General features: G+C 53.2%; 1 protein-coding gene across 4 annotated transcripts in view; it reads left to right on the top strand.

Annotated features, from left to right (window-relative positions):
- Positions 1-19,153, top strand: part of ATP11A (ATPase phospholipid transporting 11A) — a 119,787-nt gene that overhangs the window by 5,358 nt on the left and 95,276 nt on the right. The window lies entirely within an intron of this gene.

Here is a 19,153-nt window from a genome sequence, read left to right on the forward strand (position 1 = left end):
TGCTGGCGCCCTCCCCCCTCCATCTGCACCCCTGCCCAGCCCTTCTCTGTCGGGTCCCCCGGACCCCGTGCTGGCGCCCTCCCGCCTCCATCCACACCCCTTCCCGGCCCTTCTCGGGCCCCCGGACCCTGTGCTGGCACCCTCCCCCCTCCATCCATACCCCTGCCCGGCCGTTCTCAGGTTCCCAGGACCCCGTGCTGGCGCCCTCCCCCCTCCATCCACACCCCTGCCCGGCCCTTCTCAGGTCCCCTGGGCTCTGTGCTGGCGCCCTCCCTCCTTCATCCACACCCCTGCCCAGCCCTTCTCGGGCCCCCAGACCCCGTGCTAGCGCCCTCCCCCCTCTACCTGCACTCCTGCCTGGCCCTTCTCGGGCCCCCGGGCCCTGTGCTGGCACCCTCCCCCCTCCATCCGCACCCCTGCCCGGCCCTTCTCAGGTCCCCAGGACCCCATGCTTGTGCCCTCCCTCCTTCATCCGCACCCCTGCCTGGGAGGAGCCCCCAAATACCTTCTCCATGTCCGTGGGTCCCACATCTCTTTCTTTCCGCATCCCAGCTGCCCTGCCATGCTCCTGAACAGTTCCTGGTGCAGGGTCATTCCTGCGGAAACATCTGCCGAACAAGTGATTTCCACCTCCCCCTTTCAGTATTACTGATACGTACGTGGGTGGGCGCCTCTGAAGGAAACTCACGGGTGCTTCCAAGGATCAGGAGTGATTCATGATTCATGAGAGTCTCTTAAAACATGTTTAATGTGACTTCAAACTTTTGGATTTTCTCTTGGTACATTTCACAGTGGTCATTAAGCTGTGGGGGCGGCAGGCAGCTGTCCCACCCCCTTGCGCGGTGAGCACTACACTGGCGCGGGTTGGGTCCTCAGGGCCACAGCCCAGGGTCCCCGCGCCCCACTGGGTGGCCTGCCTGGCTTGGTGGCTTCCATGGGACACATTTCCCCGGTCTTGGTTTAGCGCTTCCTGTGGATCGTGGCGAGTCCTTGGGTAACTGGGTCCCTGGGACCAGCGTTCTGGCTGGACCACAGGGCCCTCTCCTGGAGGCGTGTGGAGCCCAAGCTCTTACCTGCTCCCTGTCAGGAGACGACCCCTGACACAGGGCACAGAACTTCTGGCACAAATGCTTTTCATTTTCTGGGCAAGTAACTGGGTTTCCCAAAATTTGTTAGATTCTCAAAGGAGCACCTGCCTTGGTCAGGGTTGGAGCCCTTGTCCAAGGACACAGGTGGGAAGCTGGTGGCCCACCCGGGGAGGTGAGGGTGCCTGTCTGCACCTGCAGGAGCCGCAGGGGCCTGAGAGCCAGGCTGAGTGTCCGCAGGGGATTTCTGTCCTTTCCCCAGCCTCTCCTTTGTCGGGCTGAGGCCAGACCCGAACGGGAGCTCTGTGGGCAGCCGCACCTGTACTTGCCTCTGCAAACAGCTCTTGAAACGTGTCCCCAGCCACTCTAGGTGGGGGAGATACTCATTTTGTGTGAATATGAACTGGGTTCTTGTCAGAAGCGGTGGGTAAATTTTTCCCGCTCAGACAGTTGGTGAGACAGTTGGTGAAGATAAGATCATTTCCCTGGTTTAGAAAATAAGATGGGAATTTCAAGAGAAGGTTTGTTACCTACGAGGAAGACTTTGGCCAAAGACCAGCAAATTATGCATTCCACACAGGTGGTGTCTCTGCCCCCAGTCTGCTCATCCCCTCGCTTCCATGCCCTAGAAGAGAGTAAGGAGGGGGGCTGCTGAGAGAGAGGGAGGGAGAGAGACACAGGGACAGAGACAGAGAGAGAGCGACAGAGAACGAAGGGACGGCCCCCTCTCTGAAGGAGCCTGGGATGTCTTGCATGGGAAACAGGGAGCCCTCGCAGCGTCTCCGTGACAGGCACCCCGTCTATTCCGCACAAGAAGTGATCTTGGCCACTGCGGTCTGCATCCCGTGAGGGGTGGTCCTGTGCCGTCAGCGCGCCCTGCCGCGTCCTGGAATGACCTTGAGAAGCAGGCCAGTCCACTCACAGCTCACTGCAGGAGTCACTTCACTGAAACCCTGGACCTCTTTTGCCTTATTGGTGAGTTTGCCCCCAGGTGCCCCTGCCTGGACCCAGTTTCCCGCCTCCCAGATCGGACTCGGGAGGACGGCGGGCGCTTTGCAGGAGGACGTGGGGACAGAAGTTCATGAACCAGGGTGTACCCAAGAATGAGAGTGGTCTTGGCACTCTGAGGTGTGCCGTCTGGAGAAGCTGGTTTGTGACTATGATCTGCTTGGACCCCTGGTCCTTCTTCTCATTGTTACCCTGGGGCCTGCACTTTCATGTCCAGGAAACACACAGATATGACATTTTGTTGATGTGCGTGAGCAGGTATCCATGCTCATGAGTTAGCGTATGCGTAGTTAGTCCTGGGATGGCAGGTGGTGGTTGGCATGTGACAGTCAGGCTCTGCTTAGTTTGGTTCAGAGGTGAGGAGCTCGGGGGCACAGGAAAACGGTCGTCTGCCCTCCTGGAGAAGACCCCCCATGTGTGCCTGATGCTGTCACGCCGGGAGGATTCCGGAGCCAGGGAACCAAGGGCCAGGGGTAGAATCTGGTGTAAAGCACGTGGCCAGCAATTCATTTTGCCCCGTGAGTAACTTTCCCACGTTGTTATGGCCCCGGAGAGACGGAGCAGCCCCGGCAGGTCTCATCGCCGACGTAGACTGTGCGGGTACCATGTTGGGCTCGGGTTGAAGATACCTCTTCCTTCCTCCAGTGGTACCTGCTTGTGGAACCCGTCGTGTCTCAGGACCTGAGCCGTCTTCGGAGGATGGAGATCCGTGAGAGGCTGTAGATATGGCTCTGTGATAGGGAGCCGTGCGTGCCCGAGAAGGTGCCGGAACATGCTTCCCCTTTGCCCCGAGAGTCCCGAATTCTTCATATAGACGTGGCGTGTGGCCCAGACCCATGAGGGGAGCCTGCACCCTTCCAGGCTGCTCCTCGCTGGCACATTCACCTGGGGGCTCGCTCCCCCTCCCATGTCAGCTTGAGCGTGCAAGGAGAGAGTAGGCTGCAAAATCAAAGTAAGTGGCGCAGAATCGACACACACACCAGGCTCTTCTTGGAAGCCCTGCGGCCTGCAGCCCCGCAGCCCTGGAGCCTGGTGCTGTGTGTCGATTTTGCGCCATTTACTTTGATTTTTCAGCTCACCTCTTCTGCCCCCCGTGTCTTTTCCCGTGTCTTACTGGGTGAGGTTAGCAGCCGGCCAGTTTCTGGAATGGTCGTCCTGCTGACATGGATTATCAGGGAAACAGATGCTAAGAATGTGGTACAGGAGGAATTGTTTTCATCCAGAGATGACACTCTGTTCACTGTGTTTTCTTTTTTTTCTTTACTTACTTTGAGAGAGGGAGAGAGCAAGTGCAAGCTGGGGCAAGGCAGAGAGAGGGAGACCGGATCCCAGGCAGGCTCCATGTTATCACTGAAGACAGAGTGAGACAGGTACGTGTCTGTCTCAGCTCAGGCTGGGTAACAAAACGCCCCAGGCCGGGCAGCTTAGACCACAGACAGCCCAAGATCAAGGAGCTGGCACGTTCATTTCTGGTGAGAGCCCCTTCCTGGCCTACAGAAGGCCGCCCTTGCACCGTGTCCTCACGCAGCCTTTGCGCGTGTGCTCAGAGAGAGAGAAAATGCTGGTGATCACCGTCTCCAGATATGATCACATGGGGCTTAGGGCTTGAATATGTGAATTTGGGAGAGGCCCTGTCCAGTCTGTAATGGTGGTGTATTGAGAAAGCGGGCACTGTTTAGGTTGTGAGTGTTCAAACAAATGGGAAAAGCAGAGAGAGGGGTTTGAAAAAGCACATTAAGTTTGCTTAGTGTTCTATCAAAAATATAGAAATAAATGTTCCACAGAATCTGGGAAGAGAAAAATAAGATCAATATTTAGTGGGAATGGGTCCTTTCTTTAAAACTGTGGATGTCGGTGATTGGGCCACCATTTGGCAGAACAGCCCCAGTTTCCATCGCCCCATAGATCTGAGGTTGTAGTCGTTTATGTTTTTCTCCCTACTGCTCCTTTCCCTGGTGCAGGAGGCTGGCAGGAGAGTGGCCGCTGGTATAAAACAAGGCTGTGAGGTATTGTTTTGGTCTTTGTATTATAATCCAAATACACAGCGTCTGGCTTGTTGACGGGACAGATGTCACCATATTCGGCACATAACTGGATTGGACGCGTCTGCTTGGGCTGCTGTGTCGTGGTCTAGTTGTTCTAGTAAATGCAATTGCATCTGGGGACTTCTGTTGGCCTCTGAACAGGATGACATTTCACCTTTGGCAGAATTGGAGAGTGAGCGTTGGAAATTGAGCCCTACTCTCTGGTTAGGGTGATGGGAACGCACTGTCCCCCTGCGGCTGCCCGGAGCCTGGACCACCTGTAGCCGTGTGGGCTGGCAGGTGGCCGAGTTCCCGACCCGGCCGCTGCCCCTTTCTGTGCCGGGTTTTTTACAGTCACAGCCTCGTTGTCCTTCATTAAATATTTGCTTACGTGGTTGTAGCGTCAAGCAGAAATGACCCTAAAGCATGATTCATCTTTGGATCAGGAGTGAGGGTGGCCTCCGAAACGTGTCGGAGGAGCTCTGGATATTTTCTCTCACTTTGCTGATGGTGTGGGCTGAGTGGTCCCAGCCTGCAGGAGGAACCATAAAAACATTTGCGACGCTGCTTGAAGCCACGGCCCCAGAGGACATCCTCCAGCTCGCGGCACTGTCTTTCCCAAAACCCCGTGTGCACATGAGATCCGGAAGCTCTCCAGTCCATGTTTTGGGAAATGAGTCTGAGATTGGCGTGGCAGCCAGTCCCCTCTCCCCGAGTACCTGCTGTAGCCCAGGGTGGTGTGACTGCTGTTCTCCTCCCTGGACAGACCTGCCGGCCTGCCCGGAGAGGAGGTGGCCACCCCACTCGGCATTACATAATCTCCCTCCTTCAGAGAAAAGAGGATTTCCTCCAGCCTATTTTCAGCAAAGGATTAGGGGCAATGAAGTTCTACCATTAGGATGTCATCTAGATTTTTGTGTGATTTTTCAAGAAGCCCTCAGAAACTCCCCACCAAAACACAAGTTTGGAAATCGTGGAATCAATTGAAAATTGTTATGTGGAATAAAATTCTGGAATGGTCATTTGTATGGAAGACATGGGATTTGAGGGTAAATCAGACTAGGTTTACAAAATGCCAGAGAGTGACAGATAATCCATACGCATATGGAAGGATTTGAGGCACCTTTTCTCTCTAGTGTGTGTGGTGCTGTTTTGATTCAGGTAAATGCGGACGAGCCACCGAAGGGTTGGGTGGCCGTGCGGCATGTGCCTTTTCCGCAGTAACGTCCAGCTTGGATGAAAACCCAGGATCCCTGTGCGTGTGACGAGAGCCGCGTGGCCATTGTGTGGGCTGGCTCTTGGTCCTTGCGCTGATGTCCCCTCACTCCTTTGTGTTTCTCTGATGTAAAGTGGCAGTAAAATATGTGAGCTCCTGGCATTGAGAACACATATGGGGCAAACCCATGAAGACTCTTGAGAAGCATGTGGCATACTCAGCACATCGGTCCATCGGGTACTTGGTGGAGTGCCTACTGTGTGCGCCGGGGCTTCCGTGGGGGCTCATCAGGCAGACTCGCGGGCTCGCCTGGAACTGCGCACAGGTGGCAGCTGATGGAGAGTAAGCGCAGAGCTGGCTTGGCGCCAGGAAGGGCCACGGAGCCACGTCAGGGCCACCGGCCGGGACACTGGTGCAGAAGGTGGGGGGTGAGCGCAGCACAGCCCATCCTCCAGGGGCCCGACTTGCACGAGGCGCTGCTCACATGCCGTTGCCTAAAACGGGTGTTGCTGGTGATGAAGAGTTAAGTTTGTTTTGAAACCATGTGGCCAAATGGGGAAAATGGTACATAACACATAAAGTAGGGTGATCTTTAGGGGTACAAAGAAGTATCCATTTATTGGACAAACATGCTGGTTTATGGCAGTTGTTTTCATTGTAGTGAAACTTACGTAACCTAAGATTTACCTTTCTCCCCACTTTTAGGAACATGCGCGTTTCCCTGTCATGCGGCCACCGCCGTCTCCAAAACCATTTTGTCATCCCGAATGGGAACTGATTCACAGCAGTTTTAGGTAGTTCGTTGTGTTTGACATCGTATGTCGTGCTGGTTTGGAAACACACATTTTTAACCAATGAGAAAGACCTCAACAGGGTCATGATGAGAGGTTACTGACACTTGAGCACTAATTACATTTTAATGCAAAATGTACCCAAGTAGGAGGGTTTTTTTCTTTTAAGTAATTTGTGACGGTAACTTTTACTGAAACTTAAACACTTGAACGTGAAGATTTGTCTGAGGTTTGTTTTGCTTAATCTGTGTTTGTCTGCAAGCATCACTTTGGGGATGGTTCTGGAGAATAGCACCTGGTATTCGTCCTACAAAAGTGATCTTCCACAAGGCAGAATTTCTTTTTCTTTCTTTTTTAATGTTTATTTATTTTTGAGAGAGAGCAGGGATGGGGCAGAGAGAAAGGGGGAGAGAGAGAATCCCAAGCAGGCTCCAAGCTGTCAGCACCAAGCCCTCCGTGAGACTCAAACCCACAAACCGTGAGATCATGACCTGACCTGAAATCAAGAATCAGACGCTTAACAGACTGAGCCACCCAGGCTCCCTTCATGAGGCAGAATTATGTAAAAGTTATGTCTACACGGCAGTACATTCAGAGCAAACAGCTCATCATAATAAGTTTGTTTAATGATGTTTATGGAGTCACGTGGCTTTATCCTAAGTGCATTTGTAAGAAGTAGGAATTAAAGCATTTTATGGACATTTTCTTCCAGAAGCTCCCTTCTGCTAATTGACTGGTTTGACTGCGTTATCCATTTTCAGTGAATCTGTAACATGTTTTTTTACTATCTTACAGATGATTAAGAAATAGATTAGTTAAATTCAAAATTACATGTGAGAGTGTCTTCTCTAAAATGGTCCGTTTTGTGAGAAGTGATTGATTTCTACCAAAGGTGATGCGAGGTTTTTTTATCCTTAAATTGGAGTAATTCTTTGATTTCATAAATTGCTCCATTGCTTTTCAGACAACAGCTTGGCTCCAAGAGCTACAGGTCCCCGGGCACTAAGGTGCTCGATTTAGGAACAAGAAATTTAGCTGTAAAACTAAGCGATTATATTATAAATACTCTGTCTCATTAAAAACCATGGCTGTGCAGTGAGCTGGCCAGACGCCCTGTCTGGCAGGTAACCCTTGGAGTTGACAGAAAGCAAAAAGTAAAAATAGAGAACTAATGGCTTTTTCTTTGGATCCTCACATTTTAGTTCATTAAAAAATGGGTTGAGGGGTGCCTGGGTGGCTCAGTCAGTTGAGCGTCTGACTCTTGATTTCGGCTTTGGTCATGATCTCACGGTTTGTGAGTTCAATCCCCGCATTGGACTCTGTGCTGACAGTGTGGAGCCTGCTTGGGATTCTGTCTGTCTGTCTCTGTCTCTCTCTGCCCCCCCCCCCCCCCCCCCCGCGCTCTCTCCCTCTCTCTCTCTCTCTCTCTCAAAATAAACAAACTTAAAAAATTGGGTTGATATTGGCCTTTATGAATTTATTACCCTTGCAGATTCAGAGATGTGCTTCATCTGACAGATAGCGTCTCGAGCTCCTCACTCAGGGTGTGGTCTGTGCTCTAAGAGGGTGGCATGTGGCATGGAGTTGTCCTCTTTTGTCCCCACCCTGCTACAGACCGTCCACGCAGCCGTGGTCACATCTCTCCTGCCTGTGCTGTGAGCTCAAGGCTGGGGTTTCTGTCAGAATTCAGGATCCTGAGTATCTTATTCCATTTTGGTTTGTTCCTCCAGCTGGCTGGCGAGGGCCGGGCTCCAGAGCAAACCCTAGGAGGCCATCCAGGGTGCCGGTTCTCTGTTGGGGGATGGATGTTGGGGGGGGGGGGGCTCTGTGCAGGTACACTGTCACTGTGGCCCCCAGGCAGCAGCCTGGCCCTCTGCCTCCCATCCTTGGGAATCCTGGTCCAGGTTAGGACCAGGACACACGTGTGGCCTAGCCTGTGTGTTGTTCCTCAGCTCCCACATGTCCACGTGGTTGATCGTCGTGTGGCGGGCCGGGGACCGGAATCTGCCATCAGTGACAGTTTCGCCAGATTCTCAGGACCGTGTCTGCAGGCGTGCAGGGTGCGATGTGGAGGTCTGGGCTCTGGTCCCATGGGCCCTCAGCTTTTCTAGTAGATTTAAATTGTGTCTTAAAGGCCGGGAGGTGGCCTCCAAACACGTGAGCTCCAAGCCAGTGAGCTCCAAGGAGTGCACCTTGTAGCCGTGGTCCCCTTGTGTTGCCCGTGTGGCTCTGACCTGTGTTAGTTCCGGATTTGGGCCGGACTGCAGCTTGAAGGCCACTCCCAGTGCCCGGCGGCCGCCCGGGGCTCACTGATGGATGTGAGCCAGCGCCTAGGGTTGCTCTAGCTGTGACAGCAGGGAGGACTGAGGGCAGGACTGGAGGGCAGGACCTGGTCTTCAGGAGCGTGGCCCTACATCGGTGGGGGGCCCTCCCCGGGCCTATGGCTCTGACACCCTGGCTTTGCATTCGGCGTCCTCTGTGGGTGGGAGCACCCAATATCAAACGTTTAACGACAAGAGAACCATGTCGCTCACAGGTGGCAGCTGGACAGGTAAGGAAGACCAGTTCTATCGTTTGGCAAATACTGAAATAACAAAACCCGTGATGGGACAAGTCACAGAGACCTGCTGTCCCTGAGGCTCCTGGGAGGGGACAAGGACACATTTCTTCCTGCAGCTCTGGCTCCTGTCTTCCCACAAACCTGGTGGTGATTTGGAATTAGCAGCAGTGGGCTCAGGGGCAATGGTTGGGCTGAGGGCAGCTAGGGAGAAGGGTCCTGCGTGCCAGGCACCCGGGTCTGAGAACAAATACGGGCAAGATGGGGTAATGGTGCTTCCCATCTGGTGCCCCTTTCCTTCCTGGTGCCTGAGCCCTGCCGCTGTCCACAGCGGGTGGTCTGGCGACCCCCGCCCTCCAGCCTGCAACAGGTAAGGCTTGCACCAGGCACCGGGGATAGGAGTGGGGGGCAGACTTACGGCAGCCTCACCCCGTGTTCTCCGGACTCTTCCTAGAGCTGCTCTGTTGTAATCTAGTATTTGCTGGGACTTGAAGTAGGGAGAAATTGTCCTCAGTTATTTGCTCAAAATAAAAACTCAGAGGGCAGGCTCCTGACACAGGTTGGCTATCAGGCCCGCCCGTGGGACGGAAGAAAAGGACGAGGAAGGGCCCCACTGAGCCCACCCGCCAACCGGTGCTGTGTGGCCTCGTGCTCCCGGGGTGACCGGCTCTTGGTTTTGGTTTTGAAGTCCTGGCTTTCCCGCATTCCAGACGTGAGTTCACTGGAGAGCGGCGTCTCCGGGAACCGGGGGGAGCGTGTGAAGCCACGTTCAGCATCTGGAGTGATGGGAGCAGACAGAGAGGCAGCCTGCATCCACCCATCCGTCCCTGTGCGACCAGCAGGTGACGAACGCAGAGGGGGTCGTCCTCCCCAGCCAGGGGTGCGGGGTGCAGGGGATGCTGGCCCCACGGGGAGACACGAGGTTGTCTGCTGGCTGCTTGAACCATGACTGCCAGCTGCCTCTTGTGCAGTCTGCTTCCACTGCCCCCTCCCTCCCCAGGCTGGGAACTCCGCTCTTCCCCAAAGTGCTGCAGCTGGTTTCTGCTTCCCATAGAACCCGGCGTGAGGGCTGGCTTTCTGCAGCCCTCCTGTGTCCAGGTGGGTGTCCTTTAGACCCACCCCCGGTGACAGGCCCAGGGCAGGGTCTCTCCCCTCCTGCGTGACCACTACATAGACCTCGTTAGGAAGCTCAGGCAGGCTCCCCAGTTTGGCTGGGTGCCAGGGCAGTGGGGCGACAGCAGCCCGCCCTTCATGGTTGGAAGCACTCTGGCTGTAAACTGCTGGCCACACACCCCAGACCTCTCCCCGGGAGCCCCCGTTCATGGACCAGCCTGGTGTCTCGCCCGAGGCGAAACCCGTGTCTGACGGGCCGCTCTCTGGCTGGAGCGAAATCAGTCTGCTGCCTCCTCTTCTGTCCTCAGGCAGAGTGGCAGGTGTGTACCAGCCTGCGTGGGGGTCCCCCTTCGAGTGCACCCCCTCGCAGGAGTTGCCGTGGTGTCTCCGAGGTCGGCTGTTTCTCCAGCAGCCGCCCCTGGACCTCAGTGCCCCAGGAGAACCGGAATTGGCCTTTGTTTGGATGTTGGAAGGAGACACATTGGGTCAATGTGAGCTGATCCTTCAAAGTTTCGAACAAATTCAGCTGAATTCAGTGAATTCGTAATAGTTCCAGATCATCTGTTTTGGTATTCTGCATAGTACGTAACCGTTGACAAAGCTATGAATTTTTGTGAGATGAAGTCATTTTTCCTGTGGGTGTAAGAATTTATATTACTGAACGTACTTAAATAAGAACCCGCACGTGTATGACGGTTTTGGGTGTGCTGTCTGTCGCAAGAGATCAGTGGGCTTTTAGTATTTGTGGAGTGCTGTGGCCTCTTAGGCTCCAGTTTTCAGGCAGGATGGAAAGTTCCTTCCCCGTCTGTGGTGTGGGAAGATCACATTCTGGCCATCTAATCTTTGGCTGACGGCTAACTGTTGGTAAGAATGGAATGAAACCACACAGAGCTTGGGTGTCCCCAGTCGAGGCAGAAGAAAGCCAGGAATATTGGCGAGGGGCCGAGGCCGATGCAGACAGAGGGAGGCGGGGTGTGCGAGGTCCTCACACCCCTCTCCCCTGCTCTTCCTTCCAAGGCCCCACTCCCTCCTCTCCCCTGCCTTCTCCAGCCCTCACTTCCTGCTCATTAAGGAGCATTTTCTGGGTCCGGGGACCTGGGAGCCGTGACGCCTGATGGGGGACACTTTCACCCAGGGAAGATGCCTGTGGTAGTTTTCCTGTGTTAATTGACACGGTGGCGATAGCCCCGCCTCTTCCACGGGCTGGGAGCTGCCGTGGGGCAGGCGGGGGGCACAGGAAGGAGGGAGGAGAGGTGGGGGGCCCGGCCTGGCCGCTCCGTGGGCAGCTTGCCCTTCCAGCGCTGCGTCCCGTGCTTATTTTGTGTGCTTCCGTGGTACGGCCCTCGTCCTGTGATGCGGCTTTGACAGGGACCTAGAACGAGCAGGTGAGCTACTCCTGACTCCTGACCGCGGGACGGTGGCCAGCTCCCGAAGCTGTCGGTCCTGGAGTTCCTGGCGGATCAGTGAGGTAACATGCAGCATTTTTTACTGTGGTGACAGGCACGTGGTCGAAAACTTAGCGACGTAGCCATCTGACGAGCTGAGAAGCAGAGGCGCTGGGCACGTTCACAGTATGGTGCTGTGTCATCACCCTCCAACTCGGGGACTCTTCACCTTGCAGACGGAGCCTCTGCCCCCCTTAAACCCCAGCCCCCCAGCCCCTGGCAGCCTCCCGCTCTCTTTTGACGAGTCTGAGTGCATCGCGTGAGCAGACTCACACAGTATCCGCCTTGCTGTGACCGGCTCGGTTCACTCGGCGTAACGGCTCCGGTTCTATCCATGTAGCGGAATTGGTCAGAACCCGTGTCAGAATTGCCCTCGTCTTTGAAGCTGAATAACCAAATGTCACACACGTTGTTCATCCTCGTCGTCGGTGCCCGGACCTTCCCACGAGACTAGTGCCCTCACGTTGTCCCAACGTGCCGCGAAGAACGAGCGGGGTCAGCTCTGTCGGGTGCTGGCTGTGTTCCCTGTGCGCCTGGGCCCCGGCACTGACCCGTTGTTCTTTCCACACGTCATCAGATTCCCCCTTTCCCTGGGAATTCTTTCTAGATCTTTCTCCGGTGCGGCCTTAATCCACGCCTGTTCATATGTGGCTGCTTTGCCAGTGTTAATTTGCACCCAGTAGGTTCCCTGCTGTTCTGTGAGTATTTCTTAGTAACTGGGCCGGTGCCCCGAGGGCCTGGGGACCCCGACTTCCCTTCTGGGTGTGGCTCCCAACCCCCGAGGCTTGGGCAGGATGTGGAAGCACCTCTTCCTTAGAAATCCCGTTCTTCCCTCATCCACGGCGACGCAGTCTGCTCGGGAGGGAGAGCTACATGTGTGTCCAGTCTTTGGGGTGTGCTCCCTGGCAGCCTCAGGGTGGGAGGAGTCCTGGGAGGAGGCCTGTGAGCTGCTCCTTTGCCCCGTGAATTTGGGGAGACTGCAGACGCTACAGAATTCTGGCCAGAAGTGCTTGTGGCAACTTCTGCTTTCTGAGCCTGGTTCTCCAGCCTCCCAGAGCTGCCCCCAGTCCCTGCAGTAAACTACTTGGCAGAGCAAACAAGTGCTGCTCCCCGGGCCAGGCTTCTCTCTGGACCCAGTGCTTCCCTGGACCCAGCTGCTCCCTGGGCCTGGCTGTCCTGCTTTGAGCCGCACACCTGGTGGTCAGGAGCCGATCAGCTGTGTCTTGTGCATTCCTGGCCCACAGGAGCTACGGATACACTAAGTGGTGGTCGAGAGCCCCACGCAGGCATAGTGAGTGGGCTTGCGGCCTGGGCGGGGATGTGGGCGTGTTCTGAGAATGAGGAAGTGGAGATTTTCTGCTGGGAATTCTGTGAATGAGGACTGAGAACCACAGGCACAGATTATTCTGCCTGGAGAAGAAATGTTTTCTTCCTTCAAGTATAAAGAATTGAATGATCGGGGCAAAATGTAAAATGCAAGATATGGTCTCATTTATCTGCAGTAAAAGGCTGGTAAAGCCGGCACATGACCAGGTCGAAGCCAACATCTTTTTCTCCTGAATCACATCCAACCTGTTTTGCCACTTTTGTTTCAGAGCGCAGGGTTGCAGTCCAGCACGGATGTGTGCCCTCTGGTCACGCCATGCTAACTTAGGTCCGCCCATGGGATTCTTTGGAAAACACTTTCAGAAAGAAATGTTTTATCCACTTTCAGAAAGAAACGTATTATCCGGGTGGAGAATAAACGCTTGTGGCAAATGTTTCTGGTGCTTTGGGTCTGCGTGTGCAACCTTTAGGTTACTGCACTTTGCAAACACTACTGTTAAGTTTACAGGTTTTAGGTTTTATCTGTTAATTCATTTTCAGCTTCTCTCCCTGCTTTTAATGGCAAGTGAGAGTGATAATTCCCTCCCTGTCTGAAGATACTGACGTCCTTAAATAATTGGGAGGGGACGGAACCAAACCTCCTGCCTGATGCTACTCTTAGAAGTTTCAAAACGACACTGCGGCGGAGCAGCTGCCGCAGCGTCTGAGGGGCTTGTCTCTGCCGCGTTCGCCACACGAGAGGCCCTGCTTGGCTTTGCTTCTGCTCGGTGCTTTTGCCACCGGAAAAAGGTGTAAAAGCAACGCGGGTTATTAAGTCGTCTGCATTTTTTTGTGGCTTTAACAATTTCAAACTTATTTCGGCTCACGACGTTCGTTCCCCTTTTGTTGGCGCTCATAAAATTTGATTTGTCAGCCAGCTAAAAACCAGCACTTCTGGTCAGCAATCCCAGGGCTTCGTGCACATTCCGGAGAACTCCAGGTGCCGTTTGAAATCTCGGTGTGTCCGGTGGGGCCCTGCCTCCGTGTTGTGTGTGGTGCCCCCTGGGGAGGCGTAGACAGAGGGTCAGGACCTCTGGGTCGGGACCCGTTTGTCCCTCTGTTCAGGTTCTGGTAATCATCCTACCCTGTTCCATGGGTTTTGAGTTAACACTTAGCGGTCAAGAGCAGGGTCCATTAGAGGCTAGTCTTTTACGATAGAATAGTAAGGGGCCAGGAAGGCTTAAGATTTTGCCGTTGGTTTTAACAGAAAAAAAGACCGTGTGTGGACAGCCTATACCTGTCTGAGGTGCGTACATGTGGTGTTTGAATGGCACTGACTGCTGTTTTGGCAAATTGTCAAGGGGGCCGCGGGCTGTGGCCTGAGTGTGTCCTTTTGAAGCAGGGTTAGGTAATTTTATGATCATGTGCCTCAGGTATATAAACGGCTTAAGAAGAGGCAATAAAAAAGCAAATGAATATAGAAGATCACCTTGTATTTTTTTCTTATATAATTTTCCCATTTATTACTTTGTTGTGAAACACCATTAAAATCTTGGGAAAATCTCAGGTTGGTTAACCTGTACATTGTGGAAGTAATCCCACTTACTTAAAACACTGTATCCTGGGGGCGCCTGGGTGGCTTAGTCGGTTGAGCGTCTGATTTCAGCTCAGGTCATGATCTCACAGTCGGTGAGTTCAAGCCCCGTATCGGGCTCTGTGCTGACAGCTCAGAGCCTGGAGCCTGCTTCAGATTCTGTGTCTCCCTCTCTTTCTGACCCTCCCCTCGTTCATGCTCTGTCTCTCTCTGTCTCAAAAATAAATAAACATTAAAAAAAAAAACAACACTGTATTCTGATGTGGAGTAAATATTTCCATTCCATGAATGGGGATTCACCTCAGAGAATCACAGTCCAGGAGCACAATAGTGCGGAAGTCCTGGGAATTTTCCACGAGGTGGGCTGCAGCAGTATTGATTACATTCAAATCTCTGCAGGAGAACGATTCAGCCTTTCCCTGAGAGTTCGTGCACAGCAATACTGTGCGGTCCTTTCAAAAGATGACGTCGAGTGCGGGTTCCTGATGTGGGGAGAAGTCTCTACTGTGCTGGATGAGAAAGCACATCACTGGCCGTATGTATGACATGACCTCACTGTGATTAGGCTTTTCTGTTTGGATTCATGTAAATATAGGCATAGAAAAAAATCTGGAAAACACGCACAAAAATGTTAGTCACGATTGTGGCTTATTGGTATTTTCATCTTTGTTGTTCTGTCTTGTGCTAAAAGTTTTATACTGATCATGTTTTACTTTTGTAATCAGAGAAGAGAATAAAGCTTTTACGATAGAAGTGAGTTGCACAGCTCTGACCATTACCGCCATTATTCTAGGAACAGACCCTTAGCAGACCTGAGCCTCTGTCCTGCACCTGATGGAACTGAGCTCAGGGGCCCGAGACCTGGCTCTTGGATTCCCCACGTGTTAGCCCTTGGGACGCCCACCAGCCTTGCCCCACGAGCATAGTCCCATTTGTGCCACGAAGACCTCCTCCCCCAACACCAAGACTACCTTAATTTATTTATTTTATGCATACATATTTTAATGTTTATTCATTTTTGAGAGAGAGAGAGAGAGGGTGTAAGCAGGGGTGGGGCAGAGAGAGAGGAAGACACAGAATCCGAAGCAGCTCCAGGCTCCGAGCTGTCAGCACAGAGCCCGACACAGGGCTTGAGCTCACAGACTGTGAGATCATGACCTGAGCCCAAGTCAGACGCCCAACCGACTGAGTCCCGCCCCCCACCCCAGCACCCCTCCATGAAGAATTAATTGTGCAGGCAGACACTGTGGCGAGTGCCCTGGTTGTGTTTCTCATGGACCACACACTCCACACAACGTGGGAGAGGAAGAGTGGTGTGGGTGTGGCGGTCAGTGGACAGAGAGACCCCCGCCGCAGGCATAGTATGAACACGGAGCCATTACGGCATTTGGTGTAAATATCATAGAAATCCTGTATCCACCTTGGCTTAACCGTCCAGTGAAATTCCAGGGCTGTGTCCCCACTTGACGTGCTCACGCCTGCTTGGATGCGTTCAGTAGTTGCTGGCAAAGTGGGTTTCCACCTCAGGATGGACTTCTACGGCCTAGAGATGCTCTCGGACGCCAGGTCTGTTTCCAGCCTTCTGATAAACGGGCTGCAGAGAACTTCTCCGTACATAGGTCTTTCTCTGGGCCTCTGTGTTTGTGTCCTTTAGGGCAGGTTCTCAAAAGGAGACTTAGTCTGTGTGAGGGAAGAATGGTTTCCAGATTACTTCCAGAAACTCCCACTTCCACTGGCATGCACAGAGGTGTCAAGTTTTACTGTTCTTTGTTGTTTTTTAATTTCTTACCAGCATTGAATATCTTTGGCCTGTTGTTTTAACTTGCATTTAACTTATTGATAGTTTAGTGTGGGGCTTCATCTTGTCGACTGGCTGTTTGCACAGAAGCTAACAGATTGGTTGGTTAAGGAATCTGGAACCTTCTGCTCAGTCCAGTTCATCACATGACCCAGGGCTGGGGGTCCCACAGGGGAGTCTTGCACAGAATGCTTTCCTTTTTGTTTCTAAAATGTGTCAGTCTATGCAGGCGGAGCCCACTTTAGAAAATCTGCGACATACACATTGTGCACGTGTGTTTATAAGTGTGTTACACACACACACCACACATGCTGCACTGAATTGGGGTTCTCAGGGAATTTGTAGTAACCAGAAGTTTAAGATGAAAGTAAAAATGTTTGTCTTTATCTCTTTTTTGTTTTTTTGTTTTTTTTTTTTAAATTTTACCCCATCATTTTACTCTTTTTTTTTTTTAATTTTTTTTTTTAACGTTTATTTATTTTTGAGACAGAGAGAGACAGAGCATGAACGGGGGAGGGGCAGAGAGAGAGGGAGACACAGAATCGGAAGCAGGCTCCAGGCTCTGAGCCATCAGCCCAGAGCCTGACGCGGGGCTCGAACTCCCGGACCGCGGGATCGTGACCTGAGCCGAAGTCGGAGGTTTAACCGACTGAGCCACCCAGGCACCCCACTTTTTTGTTTTTTTAAATTACTCGTTCACTTTAATAGAGTGTGTATGCGCACAGGGGGCGAGGGGCAAAGAGAGAGACAGAGAGAGCGCAGGGGAGGGGCAGAGAGAGAGAGAGAGAGAGAGAGAGAAAGAATCCCAAGCAGGCTCCATGCAGAGCCTGACATGAGGCTCAAACTCATGAACTGTAAGATCGTGATCTTAGACAGAACCAAGAGTTGGAAATATAACAGAGTGAGCCCCCCAGACTCCCCTTTCGTTTTTATTTCTAATCTGCAAACTAAAGTAGTGACTCTGAGCAGAGAGTAGGTTTCCCGTGCCTGGTCACTTGCCTCGCCGTCCCGTGGGTCCCACCTTTGCAGGTAGAACGGCCAAATGTCGGCTTGTTGCATGAAAAGCAAATGTACCAATGTGGCCAATGTGACCAGATACTTGAATACTTCTCTCTGTGATTTCCTGTTCATGACTTTATAGTTTCAGAGTGGACCGAGTATGAATGTGCCTCTTTGCAGTGACGCTGCGTGTTTGCTGACTGCAAACCGCCCCTGTGCCCTGCATGTGTCACCATGTGCCTGTTGTCCACGTGGCAGCGTCTCAGAGCATCCGTGTCGTAGGACGGGCTTCCTCCTGAGCTGTAGCTCCAGGATTGAGCATTATCTTAGATGTGCCTCAATTTCTAGAAAATAGTGTAAGTAGTACTGGCTACTAACGCCGCTGAGCTAGGAGGCCCAGCTGGGTCCGGAGGAAGGCTGTTCATTCGTTCCGTCTTCTTCCTTCCAGGAAGGATTTCAAGTAGCTTACTGGAATTAAAAAAAAAAAAAAAAGAATCAGTGGGGAGCTACAGACAGTGGGATGAGCTCTTTTCTGAGGTGTGCACAAAACAAGTGTATTAATTTGGAAATGTGAATTGAATGTGGGCGGTTTCTAGCATGTTAAAATCGTACATTTGAGTACACAGGTTTCCTATCCATACAGCTTGACAAATCATTGGAAATCTGTTTTGAGAACCTGTGCCCTGATGGTGTGCACCAACAGAGGAGACACCGGCAGTAAACAAATAAATTATTAAGACGACCTCGTAGACAACACCAAGTGCTGGCAAGGGTGCGGAGCGGTTGGGGCTCTGACGTTCACGCTGCTGGTGGGACCTCCAGCTGGGGGCCCCTCCGACAGCTGCTTGGCCGTATTTAGTGAATTAGGTGCATCTGGAAACCACGCAAACGTCGGTCTGCAGTAGACAAAAACAACAAATCACGGGATGTTCGGGCAATGGCAGAGTCCCGTGAAATAGAATGAGCCAATAGGCACGAGTCTCACAGGCCTGGTGTTAAGGCAGAGCCGCCTGACAGAAGGTCTGTATTCTATGATCCCATTTATGAAGCTCCAACCAGACACAGAGGTCACGACGAAGATCCCCTGATGGGCGTGGTGGGGGGGCCTTCTCAGGGCACAGGTGAGGGTCTGTTTCTTGAGCCGGACCTGGGCACCCTGGGGAGAACTGAGCTGCACACCTGGGACAGTCACTTGTCAGTGGAATGTTCACTGAGATGCAGAGTAAGTCGTGTGGGTGTCGGTATCATGGAGGAACCTCCAGTGGGGGTGGGAGGTGGGGAATGATGGGCTTCGGGTGGGGGAGCAGTTTCACACAGAGTGGTGAGGCCTAGGGCCTGAGGAGAGGAGGGAAGGTTGTCCAGGAGCAGGATGGTGCATGCAGAGGCCCTGAGGTGGGTGCCTTGGGGAAGGCAGAGGGCTGGGGCAGTGAGCAACCAGGAGCCACAGGCAGGGAGGTCAGGTGGGTGAGTGGGAGCCCCGTGTACCTTTTACTCTGAGCAGAAGGGAAACCATGGAGGATGTTGGGAGAGCTATGAAACGCGCCATCTTGTAAAAGGTCACTCTGGTCGGTGTCGTGAATAACGGCAGGGGTCAGGTGAAAGCCGTTCCTTCAGGGCTGAATTAAACCGTGGGTGTGACCAGCTGTGCTCCGGTGTCCCCCACCCAGGGCTCCCCGTGCTCCCGAGCGTGTCCTCCACCCCGGGGCTGGCTCACTGTACTGCCAGCCAGTGTGGCTTTTGGCAGGACCTTCCCAAGATTGGCCACGTGCCACTGTCGAATGAGCCACAGAGTTCTCCCTGCCATCTGTTCGTTCCCACTGCTACCTGGACACCATGCTGTCTGCACTCTCGGGAGCCCTCAGAGGCTTCCAGCACTTTTCTGCAGCAGCATGCTTAGGCGTTTGTGACTGAGAGTGTTAGCAGCCAGGAAAGGCATTCTGTCTCTGTTCCCTGAATATGGAGCATACTCCTGCAGCCTTTGCCTCGTGCGTAAGCGGGCGTGATGGATGTGAGAACAGGGCTGCAGACATGATGGATGCGAGAACAGGGGTGCGGACGTGATGAGAACAGGGGTGCGGACGTGATGAGAACAGGGGTGCGGGCGTGATGGACGCGAGAACAGGGGTGCGGACGTGATGAGAACAGGGGTGCAGGCGTGGTAGACGCGAGAACAGGGGTGCGGGCGTGATGAGAACAGGGGTGCGGGCGTGATGAGAAC

This window comes from Panthera uncia (genome assembly GCF_023721935.1).
Source record: "Panthera uncia isolate 11264 chromosome A1 unlocalized genomic scaffold, Puncia_PCG_1.0 HiC_scaffold_16, whole genome shotgun sequence".
NCBI classification, from domain to species: Eukaryota; Metazoa; Chordata; class Mammalia; order Carnivora; family Felidae; genus Panthera; species Panthera uncia.